Below are 23,591 nucleotides of genomic sequence, written 5' to 3'. Positions count from 1 at the left end.
ACGTAATAAAAACACCTCACAGCCATAAAACATGAAATAAAAACACCTCACAGCCATCAAACACATAATAAAAACACCTCACAGCCATAATACACATAATAAAAACACCTCACAGCCATAAAATACGTAATAAAAACACATCACATCCATAAAACACGTAATAAAAACACCTCACAGCCATAAAACACGAAATAAAAACACCTCACAGCCATAAAACACATAATAAAACACCTCACAGCCATAAAACACATAATAAAAACACCTCACAGCAATAAAACATGAAATAAAAACACCTCACAGCCATAAAACACATAATAAAAACACCTCACAGCCATAAAACACATAATAAAAACACCTCACAGCCATAAAATACGTAATAAAAACACCTCACATCCATAAAACACGTAATAAAAATACCTCACAGCCATAAAACACGGAATAAAAACACCTCACAGCGATAAAACATGAAATAAAAACACCTCACATCCATAAAACACGTAATAAAAACACCTGACAGCAATAAAACATGAAAGAAAAACACCTCACAGCCATAAAACACATAATAAAAACACCTCACAGCCATAAAACATAATAAAAGCACCTCACAGCCATAAAACACGAAATAAAAACACCTCACAGCCATAAAACACATAATAAAAGCACCTCACAGCCATAAAACACGTAATAAAAACACCTCACAGCCATAAAACATGAAATAAAAACACCTCACATCCATAAAACACGTAATAAAAACACCTCACAGCCATAAAACACGTAATAAAAACACCTCACCACCACCAAATTAAAAACACCTCACAGCCATAAAACACGTAATAAAAACACCTCACCACCACCAAATTAAAAACACCTCACAGCCATAAAACATGGAATAAAAACACCTCAACACCACGAAATTCAAAGCACCTCAGCCATAAAACACGTAATAAAACACCTCACAGCCATAAAACACGTAGTAAAAACACCTCACCACCACGAAATTAAAAACACCTCACAGCCATAAAACACGAAATAAAAACACCTCACGGCAATAAAACACGAAATAAAAACACCTCACAGCCATAAAACATGAAATAAAAACACCTCACAGCCATAAAAGACGTAATAAAAACACCTCACAGCCATAAAAGACGTAATAAAAACACCTCACAGCCATAAAACACGAAATAAAAACACGTCACCACCACAAAATTAAAAACACCTCACAGCCATAAAACACGTAGTAAAAACACCTCACCACCACAAAATTAAAAACACCTCACAGCCATAAAACATGAAATAAAAACACCTCACGGCAATAAAACACGAAATAAAAACACCTCACAGCCATAAAACATGAAATAAAAACACCTCACAGCCATAAAAGACGTAATAAAAACACCTCACCGCCATAAAAGACGTAATAAAAACACCTCACAGCCATAAAACACGAAATAAAAACACCTCACAGCCATAAAAGACGTAATAAAAACACCTCACAGCCATAAAAGACTGAATAAAAACACCTCACAGCCATAAAAGACGTAATAAAAACACCTCACAGCCATAAAAGACGTAATAAAAACACCTCACAGCCATAAAACACGAAATAAAAACACCTCACAGCCATAAAATACGTAGTAAAAACACCTCACCACCACAAAATTAAAAACACCTCACAGCCATAAAACACGAAATAAAAACACCTCACAGCAATAAAACATGAAATAAAAACACCTCACAGCCATAAAAGACGTAATAAAAACACCTCACAGCCATAAAAGACGTAATAAAAACACCTCACAGCCATAAAATACGTAGTAAAAACACCTCACCACCACTAAATTAAAAACACCTCACAGCAATAAAACACGAAATAAAAACACCTCACAGCAATAAAACATGAAATAAAAACACCTCACAGCCATAAAAGACGTAATAAAAACACCTCACAGCCATAAAACACGAAATAAAAACACCTCACAGCCATAAAACATGTAATAAAAACACCTCACCACCACAAAATTAAAAACACCTCACAGCCATAAAACACATAATAAAACACCTCACAGCCGTAAAACATGTAATAAAAACACCTCACAGCCATAAAACACGTAATAAAAACACCTCACAGCCGTAACACATGTAATAAAAACACCTCACAGCCATAAAACACGAAATAAAAACACCTCACAGCCATAAAACATGAAATAAAAACACCTCACAGCCATAAAACATGAAATAAAAACACCTCACAGCCATAAAAGACGTAATAAAAACACCTCACAGCCATAAAACACGAAATAAAAACACCTCACAGCAATAAAACATGAAATAAAAACACCTCACAGCCATAAAAGACATAATAAAAACACCTCACAGCCATAAAACACGTAATAAAAACACCTCACCACCACAAAATTAAAAACACCTCACAGCCATAAAACACATAATAAAACACCTCACAGCCGTAAAACATGTAATAAAAACACCTCACAGCCATAAAACACATAATAAAACACCTCACAGCCGTAAAACATGTAATAAAAACACCTCACAGCCATAAAACACATAATAAAACACCTCACAGCCGTAAAACACGAAATAAAAACACCTCACAGCCATAAAACACGAAATAAAAACACCTCACAGCCATAAAACACGAAATAAAAACACCACACAGCCATAAAACATGAAAGAAAAACACCTCACAGCCATAAAACACATAATAAAACACCTCACAGCCATAAAACATGAAATAAAAACACCTCACAGCCATAAAACACATAATAAAACACCTCACAGCCATAAAATACGTAGTAAAAACACCTCACAGCCATAAAACACGAAATAAAAACACCTCACAGCAATAAAACATGAAATAAAAACACCTCACAGCCATAAAAGACGTAATAAAAACACCTCACAGCCATAAAAGACGTAATAAAAACACCTCACAGCCATTAAATACGTAGTAAAAACACCTCACCACCACTAAATTAAAAACACCTCACAGCAATAAAACACGAAATAAAAACACCTCACAGCAATAAAACATGAAATAAAAACACCTCACAGCCATAAAAGACGTAATAAAAACACCTCACAGCCATAAAACACGAAATAAAAACACCTCACAGCCATAAAACATGTAATAAAAACACCTCACCACCACAAAATTAAAAACACCTCACAGCCATAAAACACATAATAAAACACCTCACAGCCGTAAAACATGTAATAAAAACACCTCACAGCCATAAAACACGTAATAAAAACACCTCACAGCCGTAACACATGTAATAAAAACACCTCACAGCCATAAAACACGAAATAAAAACACCTCACAGCCATAAAACATGAAATAAAAACACCTCACAGCCATAAAACATGAAATAAAAACACCTCACAGCAATAAAAGACGTAATAAAAACACCTCACAGCCATAAAACACGAAATAAAAACACCTCACAGCAATAAAACATGAAATAAAAACACCTCACAGCCATAAAAGACATAATAAAAACACCTCACAGCCATAAAACACGTAATAAAAACACCTCACAGCCATAAAACACGAAATAAAAACACCTCACAGCAATAAAACATGAAATAAAAACACCTCACAGCCATAAAAGACATAATAAAAACACCTCACAGCCATAAAACACGTAATAAAAACACCTCACCACCACAAAATTAAAAACACCTCACAGCCATAAAACACATAATAAAACACCTCACAGCCGTAAAACATGTAATAAAAACACCTCACAGCCATAAAACACATAATAAAACACCTCACAGCCGTAAAACATGTAATAAAAACACCTCACAGCCATAAAACACATAATAAAACACCTCACAGCCGTAAAACACGAAATAAAAACACCTCACAGCCATAAAACACGAAATAAAAACACCTCACAGCCATAAAACACGAAATAAAAACACCACACAGCCATAAAACATGAAAGAAAAACACCTCACAGCCATAAAACACATAATAAAACACCTCACAGCCATAAAACATGAAATAAAAACACCTCACAGCCATAAAACACATAATAAAACACCTCACAGCCATAAAACATGAAATAAAAACACCTCACAGCCATAAAAGACGTAATTAAAAACACCTCACAGCCATAAAACACGAAATAAAAACACCTCACAGCCATAAAATACGTAGTAAAAACACCTCACCACCACAAAATTAAAAACACCTCACAGCCATAAAACACGAAATAAAAACACCTCACAGCAATAAAACATGAAATAAAAACACCTCACAGCCATAAAAGACGTAATAAAAACACCTCACAGCTATAAAAGACGTAATAAAAACACCTCACAGCCATAAAATACGTAGTAAAAACACCTCACCACCACAAAATTAAAAACACCTCACAGCAATAAAACACGAAATAAAAACACCTCACAGCAATAAAACATGAAATAAAAACACCTCACAGCCATAAAAGACGTAATAAAAACACCTCACAGCCATAAAACACGAAATAAAAACACCTCACAGCCATAAAACATGTAATAAAAACACCTCACCACCACAAAATTAAAAACACCTCACAGCCATAAAACACATAATAAAACACCTCACAGCCATAAAACATGTAATAAAAACACCTCACAGCCATAAAACACATAATAAAAACACCTCACAGCCGTAACACATGCAATAAAAACACCTCACAGCCATAAAACACGAAATAAAAACACCTCACAGCCATAAAACACGAAATAAAAACACCTCACAGCCATAAAACATGAAATAAAAACACCTCACAGCCATAAAACATGAAATAAAAACACCTCACAGCCATAAAAGACGTAATAAAAACACCTCACAGCCATAAAACACGAAATAAAAACACCTCACAGCCATAAAACACGAAATAAAAACACCTCACAGCCATAAAACACGAAATAAAAACACCTCACAGCCATAAAACATGAAATAAAAACACCTCACAGCCATAAAACATGAAATAAAAACACCTCACAGCCATAAAAGACGTAATAAAAACACCTCACAGCCATAAAACACGAAATAAAAACACCTCACAGCAATAAAACATGAAATAAAAACACCTCACAGCCATAAAAGACATAATAAAAACACCTCACAGCCATAAAACACGTAATAAAAACACCTCACCACCACAAAATTAAAAACACCTCACATCCATAAAACACGTAATAAAAACACCTCACAGCCATAAAACATGTAATAAAAACACCTCACAGCCATAAAACACATAATAAAACACCTCACAGCCGTAAAACACGAAATAAAAACACCTCACAGCCATAAAACACGAAATAAAAACACCTCACAGCCATAAAACACGAAATAAAAACACCTCACAGCCATAAAACATGAAAGAAAAACACCTCACAGCCATAAAACACGTAATAAAAACACCTCACAGCAATAAAACATGAAAGAAAAACACCTCACAGCCATAAAACACGAAATAAAAACACCTCACCACCACGAAATTCAAAACACCTCACAGCCATAAAACACGTAATAAAAACACCTCACCACCACGAAATTAAAAACACCTCACAGCCATAAAACACGTAATAAAAACACCTCACCACCACGAAATTAAAAACACCTCACATCCATAAAACACGTAATAAAAACACCTCACCACCACGAAATTAAAAACACCTCACATCCATAAAACACGTAATAAAAACATCTCACAGCCACGAAATTAAAAACACCTCACAGCCATAAAACACGCAATAAAAACACCTCACCACCACGAAATTAAAAACACCTCACAGCCTTAAAACACGTAATAAAAACATCTCACAGCCACGAAATTAAAAACACCTCACAGCCATAAAACACATAATAAAAACACCTCACAGCCATAAAACACATAATAAAAACACCTCACAGCCATAAAACACATAATAAAAACACCTCACAGCCATAAAACACATAATAAAAACACCTCACCACCACGAAATTAAAAACACCTCACATCCATAAAACACGTAATAAAAACACCTCACCACCACGAAATTAAAAACACCTCACATCCATAAAACACGTAATAAAAACACCTCACAGCCACTAAATTAAAAACACCTCACAGCCATAAAACACATAATAAAAACACCTCACCACCACGAAATTAAAAACACCTCACATCCATAAAACACGTAATAAAAACACCTCACCACCACGAAATTAAAAACACCTCACATCCATAAAACACGTAATAAAAACACCTCACAGCCATAAAACACATAATAAAAACACCTCACAGCCACTAAATTAAAAACACCTCACAGCCATAAAACACATAATAAAAACACCTCACCACCACGAAATTAAAAACACCTCACATCGATAAAACACATAATAAAAACACCTCACAGCCATAAAACACATAATAAAAACACCTCACAGCCACTAAATTAAAAACACCTCACAGCCATAAAACACATAATAAAAACACCTCACCACCACGAAATTAAAAACACCTCACATCCATAAAACACGTTATAAAAACACCTCACCACCACGAAATTAAAAACACCTGACAGCCATAAAACACATAATAAAAACACCTCACCACCACGAAATTAAAAACACCTCACATCCATAAAACACGTAATAAAAACACCTCACCACCACGAAATTAAAAACACCTCACATCCATAAAACACGTAATAAAAACACCTCACCACCACGAAATTAAAAACACCTGACAGCCATAAAACACATAATAAAAACACCTCACAGCCATAAAACACATAATAAAAACACCTCACAGCCATAAAACACATAATAAAAACACCTCACAGCCATAAAACACAAAATAAAAACACCTCACAGCCATAAAACACATAATAAAAACACCTCACAGCCATAAAACACATAATAAAAACACCTCACAGCCATAAAACACATAATAAAAACACCTCACAGCCATAAAACACGTAATAAAAACACCTCACAGCAATAAAACACGTAATAAAAACATCTCAGCCACAAAATTAAACACACCTCACAGCCATAAAACACGTAATAAAAACACCTCACAGACACAAAATTAAAAACACCTCACAGCCATAAAACACGTTATAAAAACACCTCACCACCACGAAATTAAAAACACCTCACAGCCATAAAACACGTAATAAAAACACCTCACCACCACGAAATTAAAAACACCTCACATCCATAAAACACGTAATAAAAACACCTCACCACCACGAAATTAAAAACACCTCACATCCATAAAACACGTAATAAAAACATCTCACAGCCACGAAATTAAAAACACCTCACAGCCATAAAACACGTAATAAAAACACCTCACCACCACGAAATTAAAAACACCTCACAGCCATAAAACACGTAATAAAAACACCTCACCACCACGAAATTAAAAACACCTCACATCCATAAAACACGTAATAAAAACATCTCACAGCCACGAAATTAAAAACACCTCACAGCCATAAAACACGTAATAAAAACACCTCACCACCACGAAATTAAAAACACCTCACAGCCATAAAACACGTAATAAAAACACCTCACAGACACAAAATTAAAAACACCTCACAGCCATAAAACACGTAATAAAAACACCTCACCACCACGAAATTAAAAACACCTCACAGCCATAAAACACGTAATAAAAACATCTCACAGTCACAAAATTAAACACACCTCACAGCCATAAAACACGTAATAAAAACACCTCACAGACACAAAATTAAAAACACCTCACAGCCATAAAACACGTAATAAAAACACCTCACCACCACGAAATTAAAAACACCTCACAGCCATAAAACACGTAATAAAAACACCTCACCACCACGAAATTAAAAACACCTCACATCCATAAAACACGTAATAAAAACACCTCACCACCACGAAATTAAAAACACCTCACATCCATAAAACACGTAATAAAAACAACTCACAGCCACGAAATTAAAAACACCTCACAGCCATAAAACACGTAATAAAAACACCTCACCACCACGAAATTAAAAACACCTCACAGCCATAAAACACGTAATAAAAACATCTCACAGCCACGAAATTAAAAACACCTCACAGCCATAAAACACATAATAAAAACACCTCACAGCCATAAAACACATAATAAAAACACCTCACAGCCATAAAACACATAATAAAAACACCTCACAGCCATAAAACACATAATAAGAACACCTCACCACCACGAAATTAAAAACACCTCACATCCATAAAACACGTAATAAAAACGCCTCACCACCACGAAATTAAAAACACCTCACATCCATAAAACACGTAATAAAAACACCTCACCACCACAAAATAAAAAACACCTCACATCCATAAAACACGTAATAAAAACACCTCACCACCACTAAATTAAAAACACCTCACAGCCATAAAACACATAATAAAAACACCTCACCACCACGAAATTAAAAACACCTCACATCCATAAAACACGTAATAAAAACACCTCACCACCACGAAATTAAAAACACCTCACATCCATAAAACACGTAATAAAAACACCTCACAGCCATAAAAAACATAATAAAAACACCTCACAGCCACTAAATTAAAAACACCTCACAGCCATAAAACACATAATAAAAACACCTCACCACCACGAAATTAAAAACACCTCACATCCATAAAACACGTAATAAAAACACCTCACCACCACGAAATTAAAAACACCTCACATCCATAAAACACGTAATAAAAACACCTCACCACCACGAAATTAAAAACACCTGACAGCCATAAAACACATAATAAAAACACCTCACAGCCATAAAACACATAATAAAAACACCTCACAGCCATAAAACACATAATAAAAACACCTCACAGCCATAAAACACAAAATAAAAACACCTCACAGCCATAAAACACATAATAAAAACACCTCACAGCCATAAAACACATAATAAAAACACCTCACAGCCATAAAACACATAATAAAAACACCTCACAGCCATAAAACACGTAATAAAAACACCTCACAGCAATAAAACACGTAATAAAAAAATCTCACAGCCACAAAATTAAAAACACCTCACAGCCATAAAACACATAATAAAAACACCTCACAGCCATAAAACACATAATAAAAACACCTCACAGCCATAAAACACATAATAAAAACACCTCACAGCCATAAAACACATAATAAAAACACCTCACAGCCATAAAACACGTAATAAAAACACCTCACAGCCATAAAACACATAATAAAAACACCTCACAGCCACTAAATTAAAAACACCTCACAGCCATAAAACACATAATAAAAACACCTCACCACCACGAAATTAAAAACACCTCACATCCATAAAACACGTAATAAAAACACCTCACCACCACGAAATTCAAAACACCTCACAGCCATAAAACACATAATAAAAACACCTCACAGCCATAAAACACATAATAAAAACACCTCACAGCCATAAAACACGTAATAAAAACACCTCACAGCCATAAAACACATAATTAAAACACCTCACAGCCAGAAAACACATAATAAAAACACCTCACAGCCATAAAACACATAATAAAAACACCTCACAGCCACTAAATTAAACACACCTCACAGCCATAAAACACGTAATAAAAACACCTCACAGCCACTAAATTAAAAACACCTCACAGCCATAAAACACGTAATAAAAACACCTCACAGCCACTAAATTAAACACACCTCACAGCCATAAAACACGTAATAAACACATCTCACAGCCACAAAATTAAACACACCTCACAGCCATAAAACACGTAATAAAAACACCTCACAGCCATAAAACACGAAATAAAAACACCTCACAGCCATAAAATACGTAGTAAAAACACCTCACCACCACAAAATTAAAAACACCTCACAGCAATAAAACACGAAATAAAAACACCTCACAGCAATAAAACATGAAATAAAAACACCTCACAGCCATAAAAGACGTAATAAAAACACCTCACAGCCATAAAACATGAAATAAAAACACCTCACAGCCATAAAACACGAAATAAAAACACCTCACAGCCATAAAACATGAAATAAAAACACCTCACAGCCATAAAACACGTAATAAAAACACCTCACAGCCATAAAACACATAATAAAACACCTCACAGCCGTAAAACATGCAATAAAAACACCTCACAGCCATAAAACTCGAAATAAAAACACCTCACAGCCATAAAACATGAAATAAAAACACCTCACAGCCATAAAACACGAAATAAAAACACCTCACAGCAATAAAACATGAAATAAAAACACCTCACAGCCATAAAACACGAAATAAAAACACCTCACAGCAATAAAACATGAAATAAAAACACCTCACAGCCATAAAAGACGTAATAAAAACACCTCACCACCACAAAATTAGAAACACCTCACAGCCATAAAACATAATAAAACACCTCACAGCCGTAAAACATGTAATAAAAACACCTCACAGCCATAAAACACGTAATAAAAACACCTCACCACCACGAAATTCAAAACACCTCACAGACATAAAACACATAATAAAACACCTCACAGCCGTAAAACATGTAATAAAAACACCTCACAGCCATAAAACACGAAATAAAAACACCTCACATCCATAAAACACGTAATAAAAACACCTCACCACCACAAAATTGAAAACACCTCACAGCCATAAAACACGTAATAAAAACACCTCACAGCCATAAAACACGTAATAAAAACACCTCACCACCACAAAATTGAAAACACCTCACAGCCATAAAATACGAAATAAAAACACCTCACAGCCATAAAACACGTAATAAAAACACCTCACCACCACAAAATTGAAAACACCTCACAGCCATAAAACACGTAATAAAAACACCTCACCACCACGAAATTGAAAACACCTCACATCCATTAAACACGTAATAAAAACACCTCACGGCCATAAAAGACGTAATAAAAACACCTCACAGCCATAAAACACGAAATAAAAACACCTCACAGCCATAAAACACATAATAAAAACACCTCACAGCCATAAAACACATAATAAAAACACCTCACAGCCATAAAATACATAATAAAAACACCTCACATCCATAAAACACGTAATAAAAACACCTCACAGCCATAAAACACGAAATAAAAACACCTCACAGCCATAAAACACATAATAAAACACCTCACAGCCATAAAACACATAATAAAAACACCTCACAGCAATAAAACATGAAATAAAAACACCTCACAGCCATAAAACACATAATAAAAACACCTCACAGCCATAAAACACATAATAAAAACACCTCACAGCCATAAAATACGTAATAAAAACACCTCACATCCATAAAACACGTAATAAAAATACCTCACAGCCATAAAACACGGAATAAAAACACCTCACAGCGATAAAACATGAAATAAAAACACCTCACATCCATAAAACACGTAATAAAAACACCTGACAGCAATAAAACATGAAAGAAAAACACCTCACAGCCATAAAACACATAATAAAAACACCTCACAGCCATAAAACATAATAAAAGCACCTCACAGCCATAAAACACGAAATAAAAACACCTCACAGCCATAAAACACATAATAAAAGCACCTCACAGCCATAAAACACGTAATAAAAACACCTCACAGCCATAAAACATGAAATAAAAACACCTCACATCCATAAAACACGTAATAAAAACACCTCACAGCCATAAAACACGTAATAAAAACACCTCACCACCACCAAATTAAAAACACCTCACAGCCATAAAACAAGTAATAAAAACACCTCACCACCACCAAATTAAAAACACCTCACAGCCATAAAACATGGAATAAAAACACCTCAACACCACGAAATTCAAAGCACCTCAGCCATAAAACATGTAATAAAACACCTCACAGCCATAAAACACGTAGTAAAAACACCTCACCACCACGAAATTAAAAACACCTCACAGCCATAAAACACGAAATAAAAACACCTCACGGCAATAAAACACGAAATAAAAACACCTCACAGCCATAAAACATGAAATAAAAACACCTCACAGCCATAAAAGACGTAATAAAAACACCTCACAGCCATAAAAGACGTAATAAAAACACCTCACAGCCATAAAACACGAAATAAAAACACCTCACCACCACAAAATTAAAAACACCTCACAGCCATAAAACACATAGTAAAAACACCTCACCACCACAAAATTAAAAACACCTCACAGCCATAAAACACGAAATAAAAACACCTCACGGCAATAAAACACGAAATAAAAACACCTCACAGCCATAAAACATGAAATAAAAACACCTCACAGCCATAAAAGACGTAATAAAAACACCTCACAGCCATAAAAGACGAAATAAAAACACCTCACAGCCATAAAAGACGGAATAAAAACACCTCACAGCCATAAAACACGAAATAAAAACACCTCACAGCCATAAAAGACGTAATAAAAACACCTCACAGCCATAAAAGACGGAATAAAAACACCTCAGCCATAAAAGACGTAATAAAAACACCTCACAGCCATAAAAGACGTAATAAAAACACCTCACAGCCATAAAACACGAAATAAAAACACCTCACAGCCATAAAATACGTAGTAAAAACACCTCACCACCACAAAATTAAAAACACCTCACAGCCATAAAACACGAAATAAACACACCTCACAGCAATAAAACATGAAATAAAAACACCTCACAGCCATAAAAGACGTAATAAAAACACCTCACAGCCATAAAAGACGTAATAAAAACACCTCATAGCCATAAAATACGTAGTAAAAACACCTCACCACCACTAAATTAAAAACACCTCACAGCAATAAAACACGAAATAAAAACACCTCACAGCAATAAAACATGAAATAAAAACACCTCACAGCCATAAAAGACGTAATAAAAACACCTCACAGCCATAAAACACGAAATAAAAACACCTCACAGCCATAAAACATGTAATAAAAACACCTCACCACCACAAAATTAAAAACACCTCACAGCCATAAAACACATAATAAAACACCTCACAGCCGTAAAACATGTAATAAAAACACCTCACAGCCATAAAACACTTAATAAAAACACCTCACAGCCGTAACACATGTAATAAAAACACCTCACAGCCATAAAACACGAAATAAAAACACCTCACAGCCATAAAACATGAAATAAAAACACCTCACAGCCATAAAACATGAAATAAAAACACCTCACAGCCATAAAAGACGTAATAAAAACACCTCACAGCCATAAAACACGAAATAAAAACACCTCACAGCAATAAAACATGAAATAAAAACACCTCACAGCCATAAAAGACATAATAAAAACACCTCACAGCCATAAAACACGTAATAAAAACACCTCACCACCACAAAATTAAAAACACCTCACAGCCATAAAACACATAATAAAACACCTCACAGCCGTAAAACATGTAATAAAAACACCTCACAGCCATAAAACACATAATAAAACACCTCACAGCCGTAAAACATGTAATAAAAACACCTCACAGCCATAAAACACATAATAAAACACCTCACAGCCGTAAAACACGAAATAAAAAGACCTCACAGCCATAAAACACGAAATAAAAACACCTCACAGCCATAAAACACGAAATAAAAACACCACACAGCCATAAAACATGAAAGAAAAACACCTCACAGCCATAAAACACATAATAAAACACCTCACAGCCATAAAACATGAAATAAAAACACCTCACAGCCATAAAACACATAATAAAACACCTCACAGCCATAAAACACATAATAAAACACCTCACAGCCGTAAAACACGTAATAAAAACACCTCACAGCCATAAAACACATAATAAAACACCTCACAGCCGTAAAACATGTAATAAAAACACCTCACAGCCATAAAACACATAATAAAACACCTCACAGCCGTAAAACATGTAATAAAAACACCTCACAGCCATAAAACACATAATAAAACACCTCACAGCCGTAAAACACGAAATAAAAACACCTCACAGCCATAAAACACGAAATAAAAACACCTCACAGCCATAAAACACATAATAAAACACCTCACAGCCATAAAACACATAATAAAACACCTCACAGCCATAAAACACGTAATAAAAACACCTCACAGCCATAAAACACATAATAAAACACCTCACAGCCGTAAAACATGCAATAAAAACACCTCACAGCCATAAAACTCGAAATAAAAACACCTCACAGCCATAAAACATGAAATAAAAACACCTCACAGCCATAAAACACGAAATAAAAACACCTCACAGCAATAAAACATGAAATAAAAACACCTCACAGCCATAAAACACGAAATAAAAACACCTCACAGCAATAAAACATGAAATAAAAACACCTCACAGCCATAAAAGACGTAATAAAAACACCTCACCACCACAAAATTAGAAACACCTCACAGCCATAAAACATAATAAAACACCTCACAGCCGTAAAACATGTAATAAAAACACCTCACAGCCATAAAACACGTAATAAAAACACCTCACCACCACGAAATTCAAAACACCTCACAGACATAAAACACATAATAAAACACCTCACAGCCGTAAAACATGTAATAAAAACACCTCACAGCCATAAAACACGAAATAAAAACACCTCACATCCATAAAACACGTAATAAAAACACCTCACCACCACAAAATTGAAAACACCTCACAGCCATAAAACACGTAATAAAAACACCTCACAGCCATAAAACACGTAATAAAAACACCTCACCACCACAAAATTGAAAACACCTCACAGCCATAAAATACGAAATAAAAACACCTCACAGCCATAAAACACGTAATAAAAACACCTCACCACCACAAAATTGAAAACACCTCACAGCCATAAAACACGTAATAAAAACACCTCACCACCACGAAATTGAAAACACCTCACATCCATTAAACACGTAATAAAAACACCTCACGGCCATAAAAGACGTAATAAAAACACCTCACAGCCATAAAACACGAAATAAAAACACCTCACAGCCATAAAACACATAATAAAAACACCTCACAGCCATAAAACACATAATAAAAACACCTCACAGCCATAAAATACATAATAAAAACACCTCACATCCATAAAACACGTAATAAAAACACCTCACAGCCATAAAACACGAAATAAAAACACCTCACAGCCATAAAACACATAATAAAACACCTCACAGCCATAAAACACATAATAAAAACACCTCACAGCAATAAAACATGAAATAAAAACACCTCACAGCCATAAAACACATAATAAAAACACCTCACAGCCATAAAACACATAATAAAAACACCTCACAGCCATAAAATACGTAATAAAAACACCTCACATCCATAAAACACGTAATAAAAATACCTCACAGCCATAAAACACGGAATAAAAACACCTCACAGCGATAAAACATGAAATAAAAACACCTCACATCCATAAAACACGTAATAAAAACACCTGACAGCAATAAAACATGAAAGAAAAACACCTCACAGCCATAAAACACATAATAAAAACACCTCACAGCCATAAAACATAATAAAAGCACCTCACAGCCATAAAACACGAAATAAAAACACCTCACAGCCATAAAACACATAATAAAAGCACCTCACAGCCATAAAACACGTAATAAAAACACCTCACAGCCATAAAACATGAAATAAAAACACCTCACATCCATAAAACACGTAATAAAAACACCTCACAGCCATAAAACACGTAATAAAAACACCTCACCACCACCAAATTAAAAACACCTCACAGCCATAAAACAAGTAATAAAAACACCTCACCACCACCAAATTAAAAACACCTCACAGCCATAAAACATGGAATAAAAACACCTCAACACCACGAAATTCAAAGCACCTCAGCCATAAAACATGTAATAAAACACCTCACAGCCATAAAACACGTAGTAAAAACACCTCACCACCACGAAATTAAAAACACCTCACAGCCATAAAACACGAAATAAAAACACCTCACGGCAATAAAACACGAAATAAAAACACCTCACAGCCATAAAACATGAAATAAAAACACCTCACAGCCATAAAAGACGTAATAAAAACACCTCACAGCCATAAAAGACGTAATAAAAACACCTCACAGCCATAAAACACGAAATAAAAACACCTCACCACCACAAAATTAAAAACACCTCACAGCCATAAAACACATAGTAAAAACACCTCACCACCACAAAATTAAAAACACCTCACAGCCATAAAACACGAAATAAAAACACCTCACGGCAATAAAACACGAAATAAAAACACCTCACAGCCATAAAACATGAAATAAAAACACCTCACAGCCATAAAAGACGTAATAAAAACACCTCACAGCCATAAAAGACGAAATAAAAACACCTCACAGCCATAAAAGACGGAATAAAAACACCTCACAGCCATAAAACACGAAATAAAAACACCTCACAGCCATAAAAGACGTAATAAAAACACCTCACAGCCATAAAAGACGGAATAAAAACACCTCAGCCATAAAAGACGTAATAAAAACACCTCACAGCCATAAAAGACGTAATAAAAACACCTCACAGCCATAAAACACGAAATAAAAACACCTCACAGCCATAAAATACGTAGTAAAAACACCTCACCACCACAAAATTAAAAACACCTCACAGCCATAAAACACGAAATAAACACACCTCACAGCAATAAAACATGAAATAAAAACACCTCACAGCCATAAAAGACGTAATAAAAACACCTCACAGCCATAAAAGACGTAATAAAAACACCTCATAGCCATAAAATACGTAGTAAAAACACCTCACCACCACTAAATTAAAAACACCTCACAGCAATAAAACACGAAATAAAAACACCTCACAGCAATAAAACATGAAATAAAAACACCTCACAGCCATAAAAGACGTAATAAAAACACCTCACAGCCATAAAACACGAAATAAAAACACCTCACAGCCATAAAACATGTAATAAAAACACCTCACCACCACAAAATTAAAAACACCTCACAGCCATAAAACACATAATAAAACACCTCACAGCCGTAAAACATGTAATAAAAACACCTCACAGCCATAAAACACTTAATAAAAACACCTCACAGCCGTAACACATGTAATAAAAACACCTCACAGCCATAAAACACGAAATAAAAACACCTCACAGCCATAAAACATGAAATAAAAACACCTCACAGCCATAAAACATGAAATAAAAACACCTCACAGCCATAAAAGACGTAATAAAAACACCTCACAGCCATAAAACACGAAATAAAAACACCTCACAGCAATAAAACATGAAATAAAAACACCTCACAGCCATAAAAGACATAATAAAAACACCTCACAGCCATAAAACACGTAATAAAAACACCTCACCACCACAAAATTAAAAACACCTCACAGCCATAAAACACATAATAAAACACCTCACAGCCGTAAAACATGTAATAAAAACACCTCACAGCCATAAAACACATAATAAAACACCTCACAGCCGTAAAACATGTAATAAAAACACCTCACAGCCATAAAACACATAATAAAACACCTCACAGCCGTAAAACACGAAATAAAAAGACCTCACAGCCATAAAACACGAAATAAAAACACCTCACAGCCATAAAACACGAAATAAAAACACCACACAGCCATAAAACATGAAAGAAAAACACCTCACAGCCATAAAACACATAATAAAACACCTCACAGCCATAAAACATGAAATAAAAACACCTCACAGCCATAAAACACATAATAAAACACCTCACAGCCATAAAACATGAAATAACTAGAACGGGCACTCGGTAGAGCGCATACCTTCGCCGCAGCTACTGTTCTGTACTTGGCATGGGAGTGTAGGGAACAGAACAACAAAAATACGATTTTGACCTTTTCGTGACCTTGACCTTGACCTTTGACCCGATTGCTCCCAAAATCTAATCAAATGTGTCCCGTATAATAACCAATCATCCCACCAAATTTCATGCAATTCGGTTGAATACTTTTTGAGTTATGCGAATAACATACACACACACACACAGACATACAAATAAATACACAGCGATCAAAACATAACCTTCTGCTTTTGCGAAGGTAAAAACACCTCACAGCCATAAAAGACGTAATAAAAACACCTCACAGCCATAAAACACGAAATAAAAACACCTCACAGCCATAAAATACGTAGTAAAAACACCTCACCACCACAAAATTAAAAACACCTCACAGCCATAAAACACGAAATAACTAGAACGGGCACTCGGTAGAGCGCATACCTTCGCCGCAGCTACTGTTCTGTACTTGGCATGGGAGTGTAGGGAACAGACCAACAAAAATACGATTTTGACCTTTTCGTGACCTTGACCTTGACCTTTGACCCGATTGCTCCCAAAATCTAATCAAATGTGTCCCGTATAATAACCAATCATCCCACCAAATTTCATGCAATTCGGTGGAATACTTTTTGAGTTATGCGAATAACATACACACACACACACAGACATACAAATAAATACACAGCGATCAAAACATAACCTTCCGCTTTTGCGAAGGTAAAAACACCTCACAGCAATAAAACATGAAATAAAAACACCTCACAGCCATAAAAGACGTAATAAAAACACCTCACAGCCATAAAAGACGTAATAAAAACACCTCACAGCCATAAAATACGTAGTAAAAACACCTCACCACCACAAAATTAAAAACACCTCACAGCAATAAAACACGAAATAAAAACACCTCACAGCAATAAAACATGAAATAAAAACACCTCACAGCCATAAAAGACATAATAAAAACACCTCACAGCCATAAAACACGAAATAAAAACACCTCACAGCCATAAAACATGTAATAAAAACACCTCACCACCACAAAATTAAAAACACCTCACAGCCATAAAACACATAATAAAACACCTCATAGCCGTAAAACATGTAATAAAAACACCTCACAGCCATAAAACACGTAATAAAAACACCTCACAGCCGTAACACATGCAATAAAAACACCTCACAGCCATAAAACACGAAATAAAAACACCTCACAGCCATAAAACACGAAATAAAAACACCTCACAGCCATAAAACATGAAATAAAAACACCTCACAGCCATAAAACATGAAATAAAAACACCTCACAGCCATAAAACACGTAATAAAAACACCTCACAGCCATAAAACACGAAATAAAAACACCTCACAGCCATAAAACACGAAATAAAAACACCTCACAGCCATAAAACATGAAATAAAAACACCTCACAGCCATAAAACATGAAATAAAAACACCTCACAGCCATAAAACATGAAATAAAAACACCTCACAGCCATAAAAGACGTAATAAAAACACCTCACAGCCATAAAACACGAAATAAAAACACCTCACAGCAATAAAACATGAAATAAAAACACCTCACAGCCATAAAAGACATAATAAAAACACCTCACAGCCATAAAACACGTAATAAAAACACCGCACCACCACAAAATTAAAAACACCTCACACCCATAAAACACATAATAAAACACCTCACAGCCATAAAACATGTAATAAAAACACCTCACAGCCATAAAACACATAATAAAACACCTCACAGCCGTAAAACACGAAATAAAAACACCTCACAGCCATAAAACACGAAATAAAAACACCTCACAGCCATAAAACACGAAATAAAAACACCTCACAGCCATAAAACATGAAAGAAAAACACCTCACAGCCATAAAACACGTAATAAAAACACCTCACAGCAATAAAACATGAAAGAAAAACACCTCACAGCCATAAAACACGAAATAAAAACACCTCACCACCACGAAATTCAAAACACCTCACAGCCATAAAACACGTAATAAAAACACCTCACCACCACGAAATTAAAAACACCTCACAGCCATAAAACAAGTAATAAAAACACCTCACCACCACGAAATTAAAAACACCTCACATCCATAAAACACGTAATAAAAACACCTCACCACCACGAAATTAAAAACACCTCACATCCATAAAACACGTAATAAAAACATCTCACAGCCACGAAATTAAAAACACCTCACAGCCATAAAACACGCAATAAAAACACCTCACCACCACGAAATTAAAAACACCTCACAGCCATAAAACACGTAATAAAAACATCTCACAGCCACGAAATTAAAAACACCTCACAGCCATAAAACACATAATAAAAACACCTCACAGCCATAAAACACATAATAAAAACACCTCACAGCCATAAAACACATAATAAAAACACCTCACAGCCATAAAACACATAATAAAAACACCTCACCACCACGAAATTAAAAACACCTCACATCCATAAAACACGTAATAAAAACACCTCACCACCACGAAATTAAAAACACCTCACATCCATAAAACAAGTAATGAAAACACCTCACAGCCACTAAATTAAAAACACCTCAAAGCCATAAAACACATAATAAAAACACCTCACCACCACGAAATTAAAAACACCTCACATCCATAAAACACGTAATAAAAACACCTCACCACCACGAAATTAAAAACACCTCACATCCATAAAACACGTAATAAAAACACCTCACAGCCATAAAACACATAATAAAAACACCTCACAGCCACTAAATTAAAAACACCTCACAGCCATAAAACACATAATAAAAACACCTCACCACCACGAAATTAAAAACACCTCACATCGATAAAACACATAATAAAAACACCTCACAGCCATAAAACACATAATAAAAACACCTCACAGCCACTAAATTAAAAACACCTCACAGCCATAAAACACATAATAAAAACACCTCACAGCCACTAAATTAAAAACACCTCACATCCATAAAACACATAATAAAAACACCTCACCACCACGAAATTAAAAACACCTCACATCCATAAAACACGTAATAAAAACACCTCACAGCCATAAAACACATAATAAAAACACCTCACAGCCACTAAATTAAAAACACCTCACAGCCATAAAACACATAATAAAAACACCTCACCACCACGAAATTAAAAACACCTCACATCCATAAAACACATAATAAAAACACCTCACAGCCACTAAATTAAAAACACCTCACAGCCATAAAACACATAATAAAAACACCTCACCACCACGAAATTAAAAACACCTGACAGCCATAAAACACATAATAAAAACACCTCACAGCCATAAAACACATAATAAAAACACCTCACAGCCATAAAACACATAATAAAAACACCTCACAGCCATAAAACACAAAATAAAAACACCTCACAGCCATAAAACACATAATAAAAACACCTCACAGCCATAAAACACATAATAAAAACACCTCACAGCCACTAAATTAAAAACACCTCACAGCCATAAAACACATAATAAAAACACCTCACCACCACGAAATTAAAAACACCTGACAGCCATAAAACACATAATAAAAACACCTCACAGCCATAAAACACATAATAAAAACACCTCACAGCCATAAAACACATAATAAAAACACCTCACAGCCATAAAACACATAATAAAAACACCTCACAGCCATAAAACACAAAATAAAAACACCTCACAGCCATAAAACACATAATAAAAACACCTCACAGCCATAAAACACATAATAAAAACACCTCACAGCCATAAAACACGTAATAAAAACACCTCACAGCCATAAAACACGTAATAAAAACACCTCACAGACACAAAATTAAAAACACCTCACAGCCATAAAACACGTAATAAAAACACCTCACCACCACGAAATTAAAAACACCTCACAGCCATAAAACACGTAATAAAAACACCTCACCACCACGAAATTAAAAACACCTCACATCCATAAAACACGTAATAAAAACACCTCACCACCACGAAATTAAAAACACCTCACATCCATAAAACACGTAATAAAAACATCTCACAGCCACGAAATTAAAAACACCTCACAGCCATAAAACACGTAATAAAAACACCTCACCACCACGAAATTAAAAACACCTCACAGCCATAAAACACGTAATAAAAACACCTCACCACCACGAAATTAAAAACACCTCACATCCATAAAACACGTAATAAAAACATCTCACAGCCACGAAATTAAAAACACCTCACAGCCATAAAACACGTAATAAAAACACCTCACCACCACAAAATTAAAAACACCTCACAGCCATAAAACACGTAATAAAAACACCTCACAGACACAAAATTAAAAACACCTCACAGCCATAAAACACGTAATAAAAACACCTCACCACCACAAAATTAAAAACACCTCACAGCCATAAAACACGTAATAAAAACATCTCACAGCCACAAAATTAAATACACCTCACAGCCATAAAACACGTAATAAAAACACCTCACAGACACAAAATTAAAAACACCTCACAGCCATAAAACACGTAATAAAAACACCTCACCACCACAAAATTAAAAACACCTCACAGCCATAAAACACGTAATAAAAACACCTCACCACCACGAAATTAAAAACACCTCACATCCATAAAACACGTAATAAAAACACCTCACCACCACGAAATTAAAAACACCTCACATCCATAAAACACGTAATAAAAACAACTCACAGCCACGAAATTAAAAACACCTCACAGCCATAAAACACGTAATAAAAACACCTCACCACCACGAAATTAAAAACACCTCACAGCCATAAAACACGTAATAAAAACATCTCACAGCCACAAAATTAAAAACACCTCACAGCCATAAAACACATAATAAAAACACCTCACAGCCATAAAACACATAATAAAAACACCTCACAGCCATAAAACACATAATAAAAACACCTCACAGCCATAAAACACATAATAAAAACACCTCACCACCACGAAATTCAAAACACCTCACAGCCATAAAACACGTAATAAAAACACCTCACCACCACGAAATTAAAAACACCTCACAGCCATAAAACAAGTAATAAAAACACCTCACCACCACGAAATTAAAAACACCTCACATCCATAAAACACGTAATAAAAACACCTCACCACCACGAAATTAAAAACACCTCACATCCATAAAACACGTAATAAAAACATCTCACAGCCACGAAATTAAAAACACCTCACAGCCATAAAACACGCAATAAAAACACCTCACCACCACGAAATTAAAAACACCTCACAGCCATAAAACACGTAATAAAAACATCTCACAGCCACGAAATTAAAAACACCTCACAGCCATAAAACACATAATAAAAACACCTCACAGCCATAAAACACATAATAAAAACACCTCACAGCCATAAAACACATAATAAAAACACCTCACAGCCATAAAACACATAATAAAAACACCTCACCACCACGAAATTAAAAACACCTCACATCCATAAAACACGTAATAAAAACACCTCACCACCACGAAATTAAAAACACCTCACATCCATAAAACAAGTAATAAAAACACCTCACAGCCACTAAATTAAAAACACCTCAAAGCCATAAAACACATAATAAAAACACCTCACCACCACGAAAT

The 23,591-nt window shown here is 34.8% G+C and overlaps 1 protein-coding gene and 1 long non-coding RNA gene across 7 annotated transcripts in view; one reads left to right on the top strand and one right to left on the bottom strand.

The window, feature by feature from the left end:
• LOC137423108 (voltage-gated potassium channel KCNC1-like) overlaps positions 1–23,591 on the top strand; it is an 88,592-nt gene that overhangs the window by 11,037 nt on the left and 53,964 nt on the right. The window lies entirely within an intron of this gene.
• On the bottom strand, positions 3,013–4,683 carry LOC144891369 (uncharacterized). Its single transcript, XR_013622888.1, has 3 exons — positions 4,168–4,683; positions 3,682–4,073; positions 3,013–3,557 (listed from the first exon to the last, which is right to left on the bottom strand). It is a non-coding gene; the product is annotated as an uncharacterized LOC144891369 (long non-coding RNA).

The sequence above is a fragment of the Myxine glutinosa genome, chromosome 3 (genome assembly GCF_964187855.1).
Source record: "Myxine glutinosa chromosome 3, kmMyxGlut1.1, whole genome shotgun sequence".
Lineage (NCBI taxonomy): Eukaryota > Metazoa > Chordata > Myxini > Myxiniformes > Myxinidae > Myxine > Myxine glutinosa.
This window is presented reverse-complemented; position numbering and strand designations above follow the sequence as displayed.